General features: G+C 31.6%; 1 protein-coding gene across 19 annotated transcripts in view; it reads right to left on the bottom strand.

The window, feature by feature from the left end:
• Window positions 1-15,846, bottom strand: part of LOC121122898 (protein turtle) — a 356,799-nt gene that overhangs the window by 131,358 nt on the left and 209,595 nt on the right. For 5 of the 19 annotated variants that reach the window (XM_040717974.2, XM_071890416.1, XM_071890419.1 and 2 more), the window contains exon 1: window positions 6,121-6,255. The exons of 11 other annotated variants lie outside the window; for them this stretch is intronic. The gene's annotated coding sequence lies outside the window, so the exon portion shown is untranslated. Of the gene's footprint in view, window positions 1-6,120; window positions 6,287-13,979; window positions 14,054-15,846 lie in introns of those variants that run through there. 3 more of the 19 variants (XM_071890410.1, XM_071890412.1, XM_071890413.1) reach the window with 2 other exon arrangements.

Genomic DNA, 15,846 nt, shown 5'->3' with positions numbered 1-15,846 from the left:
CTAGCAGCTGATATAAATAAATAGTATGTCAGCTAATCAGCTCTCCTCCCAACCATTCTTCAAATTGTCGAAGTTACCAGGTTAATTTTTCATTTGTCATTTTTTGCGATCAAAAATGCTTACAATTTATAACCCTAGCAGTATCTAACAACATTGCATAGCAGAACACTTCTTGATGTGCTTATTAAAAATGTATGTTGGCTCCCCCCTATGTAAGAAGACGTAACATATTGTCGACTATAAACATCCAAGTACCATATCTTATACATATTTAATACACACATATATTTAGATTTTTTCCTTCTCGTACGTATTTTGATTTTAGTTCTTTTCTTGTTCTTAAGTAAATATATACATACATACATAAAACAATATTCAAAGCAAATGCAAAAAATTATTAAATATATGTAGTAACAGAGGAAAAATATATTTACATATTGCCTATGTTAAAAAAATATGTAAAAAATAAAAAAAGATTTAGAGAAATAACTTTTTCCATTTATATTATTATAAATATTGTTTATTTATAATCCTATCAAATAAACAAATTTTTCAATTTTCCCCTTGCTTTCCTTTTTTGCCTACTATTTCTCTAGCCCCCCCCCTCTACTCCCCCTCTCCCTTATCAAAAATTCATAGAGATATTACAAAAAATTATCCAGGAGAAGAAGATTGAAGGAGGGATCTTTGAATTTATTCATTATTTATTTGTCTATTTACAGAGTAATCCTGTAGAATGATGCTAGCTTCATCAATCTTTGATGTAAAGTAGGAAAGTACATTATGAACGAATGCAAACAGAGAGGAAAAAAGAACTTTTTTGCTTCACGCATCGTCAATAAGCCATGAGAAAATTAAAATAAACACATAAATATTCGTACAAAATTGTCATAATAAACTAGTCATTATACAATATACATATACACACAAGGTGGCACCACTTTTCTTGCGTATATAAACAAACTACTAAGAATTACACATAAATTCAGAGTCGGAATCAGAGCTAGGAGTCAATAAATTTGTTCCAACTCCGGCTACAAAAATTATTATAATTTATGTAGATAAAACTTAACTTAATTGACTCTGAGTAAAGTTTTTTTTCCTTCTAAATGTTTATAAATTATAGGTAATAATACTATTAATGTATAAAACTTGAAAGTTAATGCTAATTTATTAGTTTACTTCTCAAAGTTCAAACGTGTTCTATACGTATTCAATAGTCTATACAATCCCCATTCCCGAACATCTGAAAAGTCTATATTATTATGTTCCGTAGAGCGTGGGCCCCAGCCATGCTAGTTAATTTCTTGGTCTTGTGAATAGTCAGTATCATCAGTTGAAAGGTTGGTGAGAGGTTGTGTGTATTGTCGTTCTTTGGTTACGAGCTTGGAGGTGAACCCCATGCTCATCAAACCATTGAGAGGTACAAGGAGACTCAATCTATCAAGGTCAGACCCAGATCAGGCAGACCAAGGTAAAAAAAGACAACCAGAGTCGTCAAGGCAAGATTGCAAGAAATCCCTGGAGAAACCTCACCAAGATGCCCAAGGATTTCAATATAGGTGTAACAACAATGAGAAACCTTATCTAAGATATCTTTCGTATGTATCTCTACAAATTGAAGAGGCAACATCACCTATTTTAGCATTTTCAAGGCTAAAAGACTTGAAAGAAGCAATGCCATTCTTCAGAAGCTGAAGACTGGCACAACTCCCAACATTGTGTTTAGTGATGAGAAGATTGTGACTGTGGAACTCCAAAATCACATCCAGAATGAGCAATATACCGTCTAACAGGATGGTGCCCCCTCCCAAACATCCAAAGAGGTGGTGTGAGGGCAATTTGAGTTGTTTTTAGTACAAGACAGTCTAGCCTTCCTCCATCCCCGACAAAAACGTCATGGATTACTCTATTCTTGAGAGCAGAGCCTGTATAACGTCCAGCAAGAATATGAACGGACGACCTGAAGGTCATACTGGTGGGTGCCTGGGACTCCATTATCGTAGACATGGTGCGTGCAGCTTGCAAGTCCTTTCCAGAGAAGAAACTATCTGCAAATAGAGAGCAGAAAAATAACGACTATAAGCTAAGCAGACCTTAGGCTCCACAGTGCATTGTCAAGATCTCTGCAAGAGATTACACAATTAAAAATCTCTTGCATTGAGCATATTTCATTTGCTCCAAGCCAATAACAAAACTAAAGTGCTCCTCAATTATGAAAGAGTTGGAATTTACAAAGTTAAAATGTTTACATAACGTTGATGGTATCATTATTTAGCCTTAACTTGACTCTTATTCGTACTATTATTTTTCTATGTTTTCAATATTCAATTTTTACGATGGATATAGGAGGTTTTTACTCAACATTTGAACACAAGCATATAGCTAGTAGTTTCTTTTCCAAAATATGAAGACTAGTATGCAGTAAATATGCTGGCTTGGTCTTAGGACGGTGTTCATAAACAAATATTTTTTTAACCTCTCCTCTTTCAATCATTCGTACGCTATATAAGAAAGGGTTCGGCATATAATTAGAATGGTCGGAGTAATCTTAGCGGGTTTCCGCACTATTGTGAGGTATAGGAATCAAGAGTCATTTTTTCACAATAGTAAGGGAGTAAGGCAGGGAGACGCCATGTCTACGATGTCATTCCATATAGGGATTGGGGGGAATCCCTTTCGAAACAATGAAGTCAATTAGAAGAATTATGACCGTACTCATAAAGTTCTCCTCAACTTCCTGATTAAATATTAATCCAGAAAAAACAGAGATATTGAGCGCTTATGTAGGATTGATAGAAAAAGGATGGCCAAGCTTCCGTACCACAAGAAACATCAACCTCCTAGGAGTCTGGGTGAGGAATGAGTCCCAAAAGTGGTTCATCTTCTAAGAGTAACGCCATACAATGAGGACACTCTTAAAAATATATCCCCCATCGAGAAATCATTTTTCCAAACGAAAAGAAGAAGGAACATCTCCTATGATAGGCTTAACGGTCCACTGAATAGTGGAGGACTGTCTGTGACGAGCGTCAGGGAAAACTGGAAGATACTGAACTTTTATTGAGTTTGAAAAATGTGGAATAGCGAGGAACCCTGGTCTATTATTCTCAGTGACTTCCTGAAACAGAGAAAAGACTTCCTTATGGGTAACGCCTTTGCTAGTTTTAAAAATTATCTGGAGAATCTTGCATTATACTCCAAACGAATGCAGTATCTGTGTAAATGTGCATAGATGTTACTACGAAGTTTGAGTTGTCTCTCGGTTGGGAGTTGCCCATAGGAGGACGTTTTAATTTTCTGAAGTGCGAAATGTCTCCGCCAAAATTGCTGCGGACATTCGATGGTCGGCCTCTCTAATTGATCAAATTGATAAACAGACCTTTAGATCAAAGTTAGGTCATTTTAAGGGCTTCGAAAGGCCTCTGGTGCCGTTCAGATTGGAAACTTTGATAGTTTCAACGTCAGAGATCAGAAAATGTTTCAAAAAATCAAATATGGTTCCTGTTTGTGACTATTTGGATAGGAGAAACATCAACAAAGGAGCATATAACAGCATCAAACTAATAAAAAAATAAATGTTTTACATCTTCTGAGAAATGGTTCGAATATAAATTACTCTCAGGAACGTTGGAGGTTGTGGCAAAATTCTTTAACGAGCAAAGGAGTATTTGCCCGTTTTGTAATGAAGCAAAAGAGACTACTGACCATATCTTCTGGGGCTGCAAGTTTTTAAGTTTTACATATGAGCGGATGTCATTTGGACTCCTACATAATTTTGGAGCAACAATTGGTAAAGGTGAACTTTTAGGACACTATTGTGGGAAGGAGGACGGAGGGGTCAACACCATTATTACAAAAATACAACAATTAATATATTCAAAAAGGACTAAGAAGGACTGAAACCTTGCAGATGTCATCCCCATTATTAAGTTACATATCAAAGTAATTAAAGATATGGACTAGTTCTTCAGGGAAATGAAGACTATGCCACTAATGTTATTTTAAATTGTTTTTCTGTTTGTTTTTTATCTCTATTTTTAGTTTGATAATTTTCTATTTTTTACAATTGTTTTTTGTTTTTTTTTGGTTTAAAATTTTATGTTTATGCGATGTGCTTAGCCTTTAGTTTATTTCTTTTGTGAATAAAGTCACCATGTGGCAAAAAAAAAAACCTCCTCTTTCAATCATTTGATACTGACTTCAGCTATTTATGAGACTTTAACAGCTGAAATGACGCAGCTTTTAAATTAGAAGATAGGTAAGAATAGGTCCTAAGATAGACAAAACTATTCAGGACTTGAGAGAACTGCTGTTTTTATAGTTTATAAACCGATTCAACATTAGTTGTCTGGATTTGAATTACAAAATATAGTTTTAAAACTAGCAAGTATATTTCAATAACATATTTCAGTGGTGAGAATTGTTTATATGGAAGTGTTTCATTTTAATAACCCTTTACAAATAGTTCTTTATAATGAAAGTCCCGTAGTCCATAGAGCCAATTACTGTGAACTGTCCAACGTATTGTGGCATTCAGAATTGAAATAACTTAATATCATTTAAACATAAAGGTGACGTCATCACCAATTCAAAATATATACCCCTTCTGTAAGTTGAAATCAATGGCTCAGTCTGCCGCACACCTTGTCTCCTCTTTGTTTGTTTTATACAAAAAAAAAAAACCCACTATATATTACTTTTTATTATTAATTAAAGAATTTGGGTATTTGAGGGAATATAAAATTAATTTCAATGAAGGTAACAAATGACGAAGGAAAAAAAATAAAAGAATTCTCAAAATTCCATTTAATTGTAGGCAAACAGGAGTCGTTCTTTGACAAAAGAAATATGTAAAATATTTCTATTGGACTAACTAATTAGGTATATATATTTGGATTGGAAAGAATCATAAAAAGGTTTGTGAAGAACCTTTGCCTCCTTTTGGATAACGATTTCATAGACAGCATATTACGTGGTGTGTTAACAGAAAAACAGTCTTGAACAAAAATCAATATAAGGAGATACTCCTAATTTATTTTTTTACGACATATAGGCATACATACATCCCAATATTTCATAGATATATATTTCGGTAAATAATAGGGCCTGATTTGAAAATGTCAATGATTGAGTTGAGATGCCCAATCTCTTCGTTAGTAAACTCTTTATAACTTTATAGTATGCTAATGAAACGCTTAGTGAAAATATTTGCAAATTTTTGTTATTATAATAATGTCGGTTCTATGATTTATTCGTAAATTTAGAAATTTTTAATCAAGGTTAAATTAATTTATTTTCTTTTAAGTCTTTCTCAAACGCTCCTTTTTTGAATATGTGAGACATTGCTACTTTGTGAAATAAACTGTTACTTTATAATTAAATAATACGTAACCGCAAAAATATTTATTAGCACATATTTGCTCCACAAAAAAAAGTTTAAAGTAATGAATATTTAATATAAAATTGTATCAACAATTAGATTTTGACGTTTTAACCACATATTTTAATAAAAAAAAAAATCTTGTTGAGACCCCCAAACTAATATTAATTAAGATTATTTAAAATCTATATATATATATATTACCTCTGTATATTTTTAGACGTGCAAAATGCACAAAATGGGATATATTTTAGGGGTTACTTTTACCCAGTTCACCAACTGTTTAAAAAAAGAATCTGCACTAACAAACAATTTATTGATTCATAAGGTCTAATTTTGCTACATTAAGGAGCATTTGCAGGTACCTAAAAAGTTGTATGAGAATAAATTATTGATTGAAATGAATGATAATTCATCGAAAAATACAAATTTTATCAAGACTCAATAAAAAAGAACATTATAGCTTATTTTTGTGTTGACAGGGCTCATATCCACATATTTGTATAATTCGACTACAAAAGCAATTAGGATAATTAAAAATAAAAACAAACAACAGAAAGTGGAAAAGGTGAAAATGCAATTAAGCAATGCAGTAATTGATATGGTCTGGTTTATTTATTGGTTCAATGTTTCAAAAGCAGACGTCAAATTATACCAAAAGAAATTGTTCTTCGAACAAAAGGAAGAAATGAAATGGATTTTTATAATTAAATTGACAAATAGTTGTAAAAAAATACCTTAATTTATCTCTTTGCAATTCTCCACACACAACTTCAATTTCTTTACTGAATCCACATTAATTTTTCAAGATCATTTCAAAAATAAGTGAGAAACATCTGTTGAGTTAACAAAAAAATGTTGTTTTGATGTATGAGATTGTCTGTCAATCCCCTAAACAAATTGAATCAAGTTTTTCAATAGAATAAGTAGGGAAGATTGTTGTTATTTGGTCTAACTGATTTGACTCATACAAACCAAAATTTAACTCAAAATATCTACATATATTTGGTACTGGTTAAATTTGTTTACAGTTTAAATATATATTTGTATTTGAATTGCCCTTGCCAATCAGTGAGGGTCTAGTATAGTTCAATTCTGCACATCAGCCCTAAAAACTTATAAATTTAGGTACTCGATGAAGTCATTCAACTTAATTCCTCCTTTGTTTAATTAGTTCTAGTACTGAATGTCTTAAAGACTGGTCCCAAAGACCGATAGAACTGGTCCCAATACTGGGTTGTACTGAACCAAATAAATAATGATAGGCACAACACTAAGTACCTTTGACTACAGGCACAGTTAAAACATTTGACGAAAAAAAAAAAATACATATAAATTAAAAAATTAGACTGAAGAATGGTTATTTTATAATTTAATAACTGGAACTTTTAAAGGTTTGAATTATATAATTCCAATGTGTTATGGCAGATTAAGATATAATAAAATTCATATTAAATATCGTGTAATAGATGTTATAACAACTGGGGATATGAATATTGGCTAAATTGTGGTGTGCTGAAATATTTGAAAAAAAATATCTCGAATGTCTAAATTCTGAACTTAAGTAAAGTTATATTAACTGATCAAAAAATAATCAATTACTCAAATACATTATTAAAAGAAATTACTTTTACAAAAAATATACTCTTAAAAATTTATTCTTATCAAATATTTTATAGAAAAGTTGACTAAAAGTATTGATTTTTTTTTCCAACAATAATTAATCTGCAGCATCTTATACGTTAAATTAATGAAATTTTTTCTGTCTATACCTCTTTACTGTTAGCCTCTCGTATTTATTCCCTGCCTTCCCTAAGTACGAGTCGTAGCAAGCACATTCTGAATATAATTTGTGACGCAGTTATGTAAAACTTTTTTTTACATTGAATATATATTTTATATATTCCTATATTTAAAAAAAACTTTTATCTGTCTCCCATTCATTTTTACGACCTCTTCACTATCCTTATTTATACTTTACTCCCAAGTTAACCTCCAGGATTAATTTCACGTGCATATATATGTATGTATACTTAATATAAGAACCTAATACAAATGGCTCTGTTTAAAACTTTTTTAATAACGTTGGGATATATTATACTTGTGAGTTCATTTTCATAATGTGAGGGATTATATATTTTTTAAATACCCTTAAACTACATCACAACTTTGAATATTTATATGTTTATGACGTATAATATTGAAAACAGTAGTAATTTTGTCACATGAATTTAATCCAGTCTTCCACCAGATTTAGTCTTGTCATTATTTTGTAAAGAAGACCAATTAATTGTTCGACTCAGATGTTATACGTTTTTATTAGGGTGATTTTGGGTGGAGGAACGAGCAAAGTAGAACTATGTATCATTTGCCTTATGGACCCTTCCCAATTGCCCGTATGTTTTTCATTAAGTCTATAGGTAGATTTTTGATAAAGCATTGGAAAAAAGGCAAAGTAGAAGTATAAAATAATACTCCCCAAAGTCAACAAAGCACTTCTTCCATTCAAATCATTGTCAAGCTTTTTTTTTCTATAATTATATTAATTTTATTACCTATTTTGTTTTTGGTTCTAACAAATTAACTACTGGGCCGTGCAAAATTATTTACCGATGATGTAAATATACTTTTTAAGAGGTTTTGTGGCAATCAATCTGATTGTTTAGTATTTTTACTGTTAAAATAAACAAAAATCCTTCCTGTGAGAGCGTAACAACTTCCAAACGTGAGACCATGTCCAATCAGGAAACAAAGAGGATCGAAATTGCAGTCCTCCTCCGAGCGGGAGTGCCTCATAACAACATTAAGGAACAGGCTGGGGCCTCGTTGAAGACAATTTACAACGTTTCCAAGCGCTTGGAGGCTGGGGTGATCTCAAGCCTTCCCCTGGGGATGGCAGGAAGCCCACTGTCTCAACAAGGCAGGTAAAGGCAGTGTTCAAGAGGACTCCCAACAGGTCCATTGCCGACATGGCCAGAAAGATGGGAACGTCGAGATCAACTGTTTCAAGGGCATTGAAAAGGGCTGGAGGAAAGTCCCTGAGGCGTACTGAACGCCCTCTGCTAACTGAACGTCAGCGAGAAGTCAGACTTGAGCGTGCCAAGAAAAGTTGCAATTGTAAAATGTGATGAATAACTTTAAATGAAGGATTTACAGTTTACAGAATGAGGATAATGCAATAATTGAATTTTCTATGGATGATCAATATATTGATGACGTCATTTGTGACAATTTTAATACAAATTACAAAAACAAAAGTATTTTGTGGTACATTATAAAGTTTTAATGCCCACAGTTATATTACTCATAAGTACATAGTAATCATGTTATTTTAATAGATCATAATGAAATGATAATATCAATTTATAGTTGATAATTAGGATGCACAATGTTGTAATTAAAAAATGCATTTCCAGACGATTATTTTGCAACCTGTACAATATGCAACTTGTACAGACATCACAACTTGTACGCAACAAACAAATATTTTATTCCTTGTACAGTGCAAGTGGGGCCTATGAATAAATGAACAAAGTCATTAGTTACTCAGCTCATTAAAAGATTTATGAATGTATCTGTATAATGCCTTCTTTCATCATTAGTAATATGACGAGACAAAAAAAAACTCAAGAAAATATAGAAAGAAGATTAAACCCTCGAGCTAAGACTAACCACAAATATTTTCAAAAGAGATCCACAAATTGTCGTAAATCATAAAAAGATCCAAAACACTCACCAGTTACTACATAGTATATATATATATGTAAATATATTATTGGATATTATAACATAGATGTCACGATTATATATTTAGGAGGAAGATTTACGTTTCGGATTAGGGATATATATATATATGGTTAATATGTATAAAAAAGTAATATATAATAATAGGTAAAAAAAAAAAAAAAAAAAAGAATGTAAACACATTTGAAAGTTTTATCCTATGACAAAAATATTTTTTTATTCTCAAATAAAAAAAGTTTTAATAACAATTTGTCAAATATTTCGAAAGACAAAAAACAACATTGAATGATTTTTTTATATATGTACATTCATAAGTATATATAATTATGATTTATTTAGGCAATTTGTATGTACCAAATTGATTATACAGCACGGAAACGCCATCAAATCAGTGTTAACAAGATCATTTAGGATTCATAAAAAGTCCAAATAAATGTATTAATATATATATATTATATACTAGTGTTTGGCATCGCATTGGAAATTTTACAGTGTGTTCAAGCAAATCAAGAATTAAACTTTGGAAGCGATTTATTGACTTAACGAGTAGTCCATTAAAATCTGACCACTTTGTAATTTTAAACTTGAACAAGAAATAATTACTTTATTAAGAATATAATATCTAATGGTCTGTGTTAAACCCTGGCCTTAGTGTAAATGGCATTCAAGATCTCTTGCACTGCCCTCATGCCTCATGACTTGAAGGTATTTCAAAAGAGTCTTGAGTATAAAGGCTTTTTAAAAGTAGCCTCTGGAGCCTTAATAGCTATCCCTGGAGTCCAAGGCCCTCATGGACAGTATTGATATAACTTTTTTGACCTTTTTAACAAAGGTCACCTTCTTCTTCAATATTTTGAACTTACGGACGGCTTGGTCCTGGACAAGCCAAACTGCTTGGAGTACACGTATGGAAATTCATTGATCCCGTTCAAGTGCCATTTTCTCAACTTGTTAGTAAGCCAGAGAACTCAGGTTTGTATTAAATTGGAGCTAATTGTTTATGCTTTAATAAATATAAATTTATTTCAATTACTCAAACTTAACTAATCATTCAATTAATAGTCGTTCAAATAGGACCACCCAGTACTAAATAATGTACTGATTTTTCCCTCGTAATATCAACTGGTTGAACAATAAAATCAAATTTCTTCATGAGTCCAAAAAAGGTGCGAAGACAAATTGTCGAATTTCTGACACTGGTCAATGTGGCTTCCCTCTTCACCAGTTTGCAACACTTCTGACTATGGAATTTGGGGAGACATGGAGAGCCAGGCCTTTGACACCTCCCATGCGAATTCCCTAAAGGCTGCTGTGCAGAAGGGTTGGCTGACATATTAGAAGAATATGTGAAGAAGACTAGCAAGGCCTTGAGACCAAGGATCTAGGCAATCTTGGAGGTCAACAATTGATATATTGAGATTTAATTGTTTATATAATGTTTAATTGATTTTTTTTGAAAATCCTTATACAGTTTTCCTTGGACAAGTTCGTTCACAATTTTGAAATTTTCTATCAAAATGTACAGTTATTCTCAAGAAAAGTCATTTTTTTGGAAGAAAAATATTAAAAATTAAATATTTTGGATAAAAATTTCAAAAATTCATGGTCTTTCACAAATAAATTCATATATTAGATCTTGTGGTCTGTTGCATAATTTGCCCGAATAACCAAAAAAAAGTCAAAGTATTAACAAAGTAAAAATTCCTTAACTTTTTTTTGTGGCTACAGCAGGTCCAGCGATCGAAGCACCGATATATGCAGTGTTTAAGGTGCACATTACGTAGCCAACCGAGCTAAAACTATTCTACTCTGCACAAGCCTCGGGCTAGCGTGTCTGTCGAACCATGGATATAATAATTATTTTCACCACTATGCATGTACATTTGACAAGGAAGGCCATAGAATATTTACATCAATACATATACGTAGTGGTAGTAGACACGGTTTCGAATAATTAATGAGGCTACCCCACATATATATTTTAAAATTGAACCTATATGTAAAAAATTTCATTTCCCCCAAATTTAATTAAAAATTTCAATGAAATAAAATAAAAATCATAGTTTTCATAAGTGCATGCATACAATTGAAATAACGGGTAGAAGTATTTATTGTAGTTTAATCGAATTACTCTCATCAGGATTAAATTCTTGAATATGTTATAATTCCTGTTATACAATATATGAAGTTAGGAAAGAATACTTCTAAATATTAAAAGTTATAGAAATTTCTGCAAATCTACATATATGGAATCCCTTAGTCTTTCGTATCGAGTCTCAAGTCTATAGGGAAGTAGTTCTCAACCTTTCAAATATGGCAACCCTTTCAAAACAAGCAATCAAGAAACGATCCAATTCTTAAAAGATTCTTGGATATAAATTCATTTTTTATAAAAGAAGCAATCATATATTGCAATTATAGATTATTTATTCGTGAAGTAACTATAAGACTCAGTTGTTATGATGTAAGAGGCCATTGGGAATACTCCTCAACGCTCCATACATAATTGTTATTGCTTTTGAGTCAATAATGGCATTTCCTCAAACCTGTTTGACTTCCACCCAGCAAACTTCACCACCATTGACATAGTATTCTTACAAACATCTAGCCACTAAGTATAAAAAAATCACACTAAATCAAGCCATAAATCGGCTGGGTAGACAATACTGGTAACCAAAACTAAACAAAAAGCTCAGCATGTTCAAAACTAGCTCATAATTGGTGTTAAATGATATAAGGAAATGTCATCTTCAATGCCATAGTAGAATTTATATATCTGTCTGAATAACGACAACATGGCATTGTGTTCGATACCAATAGGTTTGGAAAAGCAGGTCTAGGGGGAAGAGAGACCAGACAGTAAATAAGAAAAATATAACTTATAAAAAAACCATGTATCTCAATTATGTTCACACATTCACACACCCTTAAATAATAAAAAATGGGCTAAAGAATTGGACTTATGTAGAGCGCTAAGGGAATAAAACTGTAATTTGCATAAATGGCTTAATATGCTTTTTAATGGGTTTTATATACTATTTAAATTCGTCTTAAAATAAATTAAAAATCCCGGGCCATTGCCGCGACCTTAATTGGGGCCAAAGCCCACAAGCTGCGAACAAATGATATAATGAAAAAATAGACGAAACAGTAAAATTAGACAATAAAATGGATAGAAATGATAATTTTTTAGAGTGCGAGGGGAATAAAAATGTAATTTTTCTATACAAATAACCTGTCCCTACAATAATAGGGGTTAAAAGATAAAAATAGCTGAAGTAGAGCTATCAGTATTCAATGTGGTAAAATGTATCACTTTAGATATATGGGCCGTCAACACAAAAGTATACTAGAGTTATCTTTCTCGAAACTGAATGTGGATAGCATTTTTGTTCTTTATTGTCGAATTATCGTTTATTTCTATCGACAAATTATTCTAATTAGTTCATTGTGTGTCCCGTAATTTTCACTTAGAGTTGCAAAAATCATTTTGACAATAATGAAAAATCGGCATACTTTATTTGAATAGGGCTATATGGGGTCCAATATAAGTCTCTTGAATCAAATAAAAACTCTACACTATAGCTATAATTATTAGATATTTAAATTTATCCCACAAAATTGAGCTGAATGCTTACAATTGTATGTAAACATATGTAATCGAATGTTTAGAGTAATGATAACTATTCAAGTAAAGTATAACTTTCCAAAAATAGATTTCTGATGAGTTCGAGTAATTTTCAAAAAGTTATTGACTTCAGTCAAGTCAAGCTTTTGTCGAGTACAACTTGAACCCAACCCTAATACAAATTCATTATCAAACCAAAATGAGTTATTACTTATTAGTAATAGTACGTATGATTAAACTGAAAATAATTATAATTTCTTCATTGTAAATTTGTCAATGCTGTCAAGAGGTAATAATTAATTTTTGATATTAGATTAAATATAACTTTTTTGGTGCGGAAAAAATACTTGATTACGTCTGTTTATGGAAGTATATAATATACATGAAGGGCCATCACCTGCCCCCCCCCCATCCCCCACCACCCATGACTCCTTTATTCAGAAACCTCTATCAATTATTTTTTATCATTCCTTCCAATCAATTTAAGTTAGTCAATACCATTTTGTTTCCTCTTTTTTTAATTAAATTAAAACCACGTTTTTTTCTTGAAGTACAAAAAAAAAGTGTTTCCCCCCTTCTTTTTGTTATTACTGTTTAATCGAAAATGAATGGATTGCTTTGAGCAGTGTGGCAATCCTGCTTTTGTTTTGTTGTGTAGTATAAAGGTACAATATATTACATACACAATATATACTGATATCATGTCAAGAGCCCATACATTCCCTAGTTCGGTTCTCTTATTAATTTAGGTTAAAAATATATAATATATATTACATACAACATGGTTTTTTTTCATATCCAAAGGTTGAACATACAATTTGAATGGCTAGAACCGTCAAAAGCAAAATCAATTTTACTACAAAGGGGGGATCCCACGCTTAAAGATGCAAAGAATTCCTCGTCATAAAGTAATAATTATAAATATTATTTTAAAAGCCATATCGTGGCCAAGTTCAGTAGCAGGCACAACGCTGAATTCTGAGAATTGGGGTCTCAAAATCCAAATCAAATCAAAGATATTAAAACATATGAATAAAATTATGATACGTAAGGCCTTATGGAGCAAATTAGTATGTCAAAACAGCTCTGAGTAATTGAAGCGCAAACAAATATTGTTACAATTATTCCCAGTCTCCACCCATAGCTAGTTAGTCCTTTTATAATATACATATTTATAAAATGATGAATAAAAATTTTGCTATGCCAAATTTTTATCTTCCTTACGTATTCCGAATGACACTTTTCCCTATTTATACGTGTCAAATCCCATGTTAAACGAATCCAAGAAAATGTCATACCTGCAAGTAATAAAAAATATTCGATATTAAAAATATTTTATAACTATTTACTCCTTAATAATTTTTGGACAAAAATAATTTTTTACATAGTGGGGACCCAAAATTTGCAATAGGATGACTAAGTTACAAAAAACCTGATTTTTATTATAAAAAAAAGAAAACTCAAAACCAATTTTTGACAGTTTTACATACTATATTTAGCTATATTCTTTATTCCATGTGTTCTCCTTCCCATGCAATAACAGGCTCGGCAAACCGATGAAAATATTGGCTGGTCTCGACGAAGTTGCCCCTATCCATATGTAAATAATAGCTTTGGGTTAGGGTTTGGAAATCCTACACCGTTCTGAGACAGTTATATTCTTTGTTAATCCGAATTAGTTCGATGCAACAAAAAACGCTCGGTCTAGATCGGTCTCATATAAAAATTCGGTCTAGATCGGTCCAAAGGAAAAGTTCGATCTAGTTCAGGTCCTAAAAAATCGGTCTAGACCGATTTTACAGATAAATTGTTTATAACGTGTCATCATGTATTTTTTCAAGTACAATGATGTTATACGAAGTTTAAACAGAGATAACTCAGATATATTTTTATCACACCGTCTTTTGTATTTATTCAGTATTTGTTCTAGAACTTATCGTGTACTTTCTAGATTTCTTTGAAAAAAATGAAGACAGTGGATCTAGGAAAAAAATGGCATCTCATAATATATGAGACCGAAAAAAATCGGTCCCTAAATAGAGCCCGAAAAAAAAATTGGTCCGTAAAGTGAGATCGAAAAAAATCGGTCAACAAAGTGAGACCAAAAAAAATTGTTCCACGGTCTTAGACTGCGGTCTGGACCAAAAAATCGGTGAAGAAAAACTCACTTTAGACGGAATCGAAAAAAAAAAAAATCGGATCTGGACCGAGTCTCAGCACTAATAAATACTGTTTGTGGAGATTTTGCCACATCAAAATGGAATGATAGTTTCAATGTATAGTTACTAGTTAGAATGATCAATGTTGTAATTAAATAAATGATTTTAATGCAATGAAATTGCTACCGGTTCAACGTACTTATACAAGCTGCAACTCGTAGATTTATCGCAACTTGTACGCAAAATATCAATATATACAAGGGTGTCTTCCTTATTACGCTTTTTGTGAACAAGAACAATCCATGTTACATGCAATCCCCGTTCTATGAGGACTTTTTTAGTAATTAAACCCGTAATATGAGAGAAATTATTTTTCTATGTTCACTTTTTGCAATTTTTCCATTGTTTTTCTTTTTAGTAAGATTAGGAGAATCAAAGCATAAATTATTTATAAATCATAAATTATTTAAAAATATGTATTCCTGACAAAATACTTGGAAAATAATTATAAAATTTAAACTTAATCGAGTAGTTACTTGATTTTTAATCCGGTCATTTAAATATTGTAAAATTATAATTATCGGAACTTAACCAATATTTATCCAGCAAACTTTTTAATTAGAAATAAGTATAATACATAGGTTAACCAAATAGTTTGCCATCAAATCAAATATTTACAGGACACTCCCCAAAAAGAAAAATGATACATTTCCATTATATGAATATATAGGTGTAATATGAACTTGAATTTTTGTAGCTGTTGATGAGTCCCATCAACAACTACAAAAATTATTCTTTCCCACAATGTATAGTTTCTTATAACAAAACAGGAAATATGATGGGAATATACCGCAGTATGCGAGGAGTCATCAGAACAATTTCAAACACTATGTACATTATACAAAATCTGCAGTGGTTGAAACCTCTTCCCA

Source organism: Lepeophtheirus salmonis, chromosome 8, assembly GCF_016086655.4.
Source record: "Lepeophtheirus salmonis chromosome 8, UVic_Lsal_1.4, whole genome shotgun sequence".
In the NCBI taxonomy this organism is placed as follows: Eukaryota; Metazoa; Arthropoda; class Copepoda; order Siphonostomatoida; family Caligidae; genus Lepeophtheirus; species Lepeophtheirus salmonis.
The sequence above is the reverse complement of the archived record's forward strand: the minus strand, read 5'-3'. Positions and strand labels throughout refer to the sequence as shown.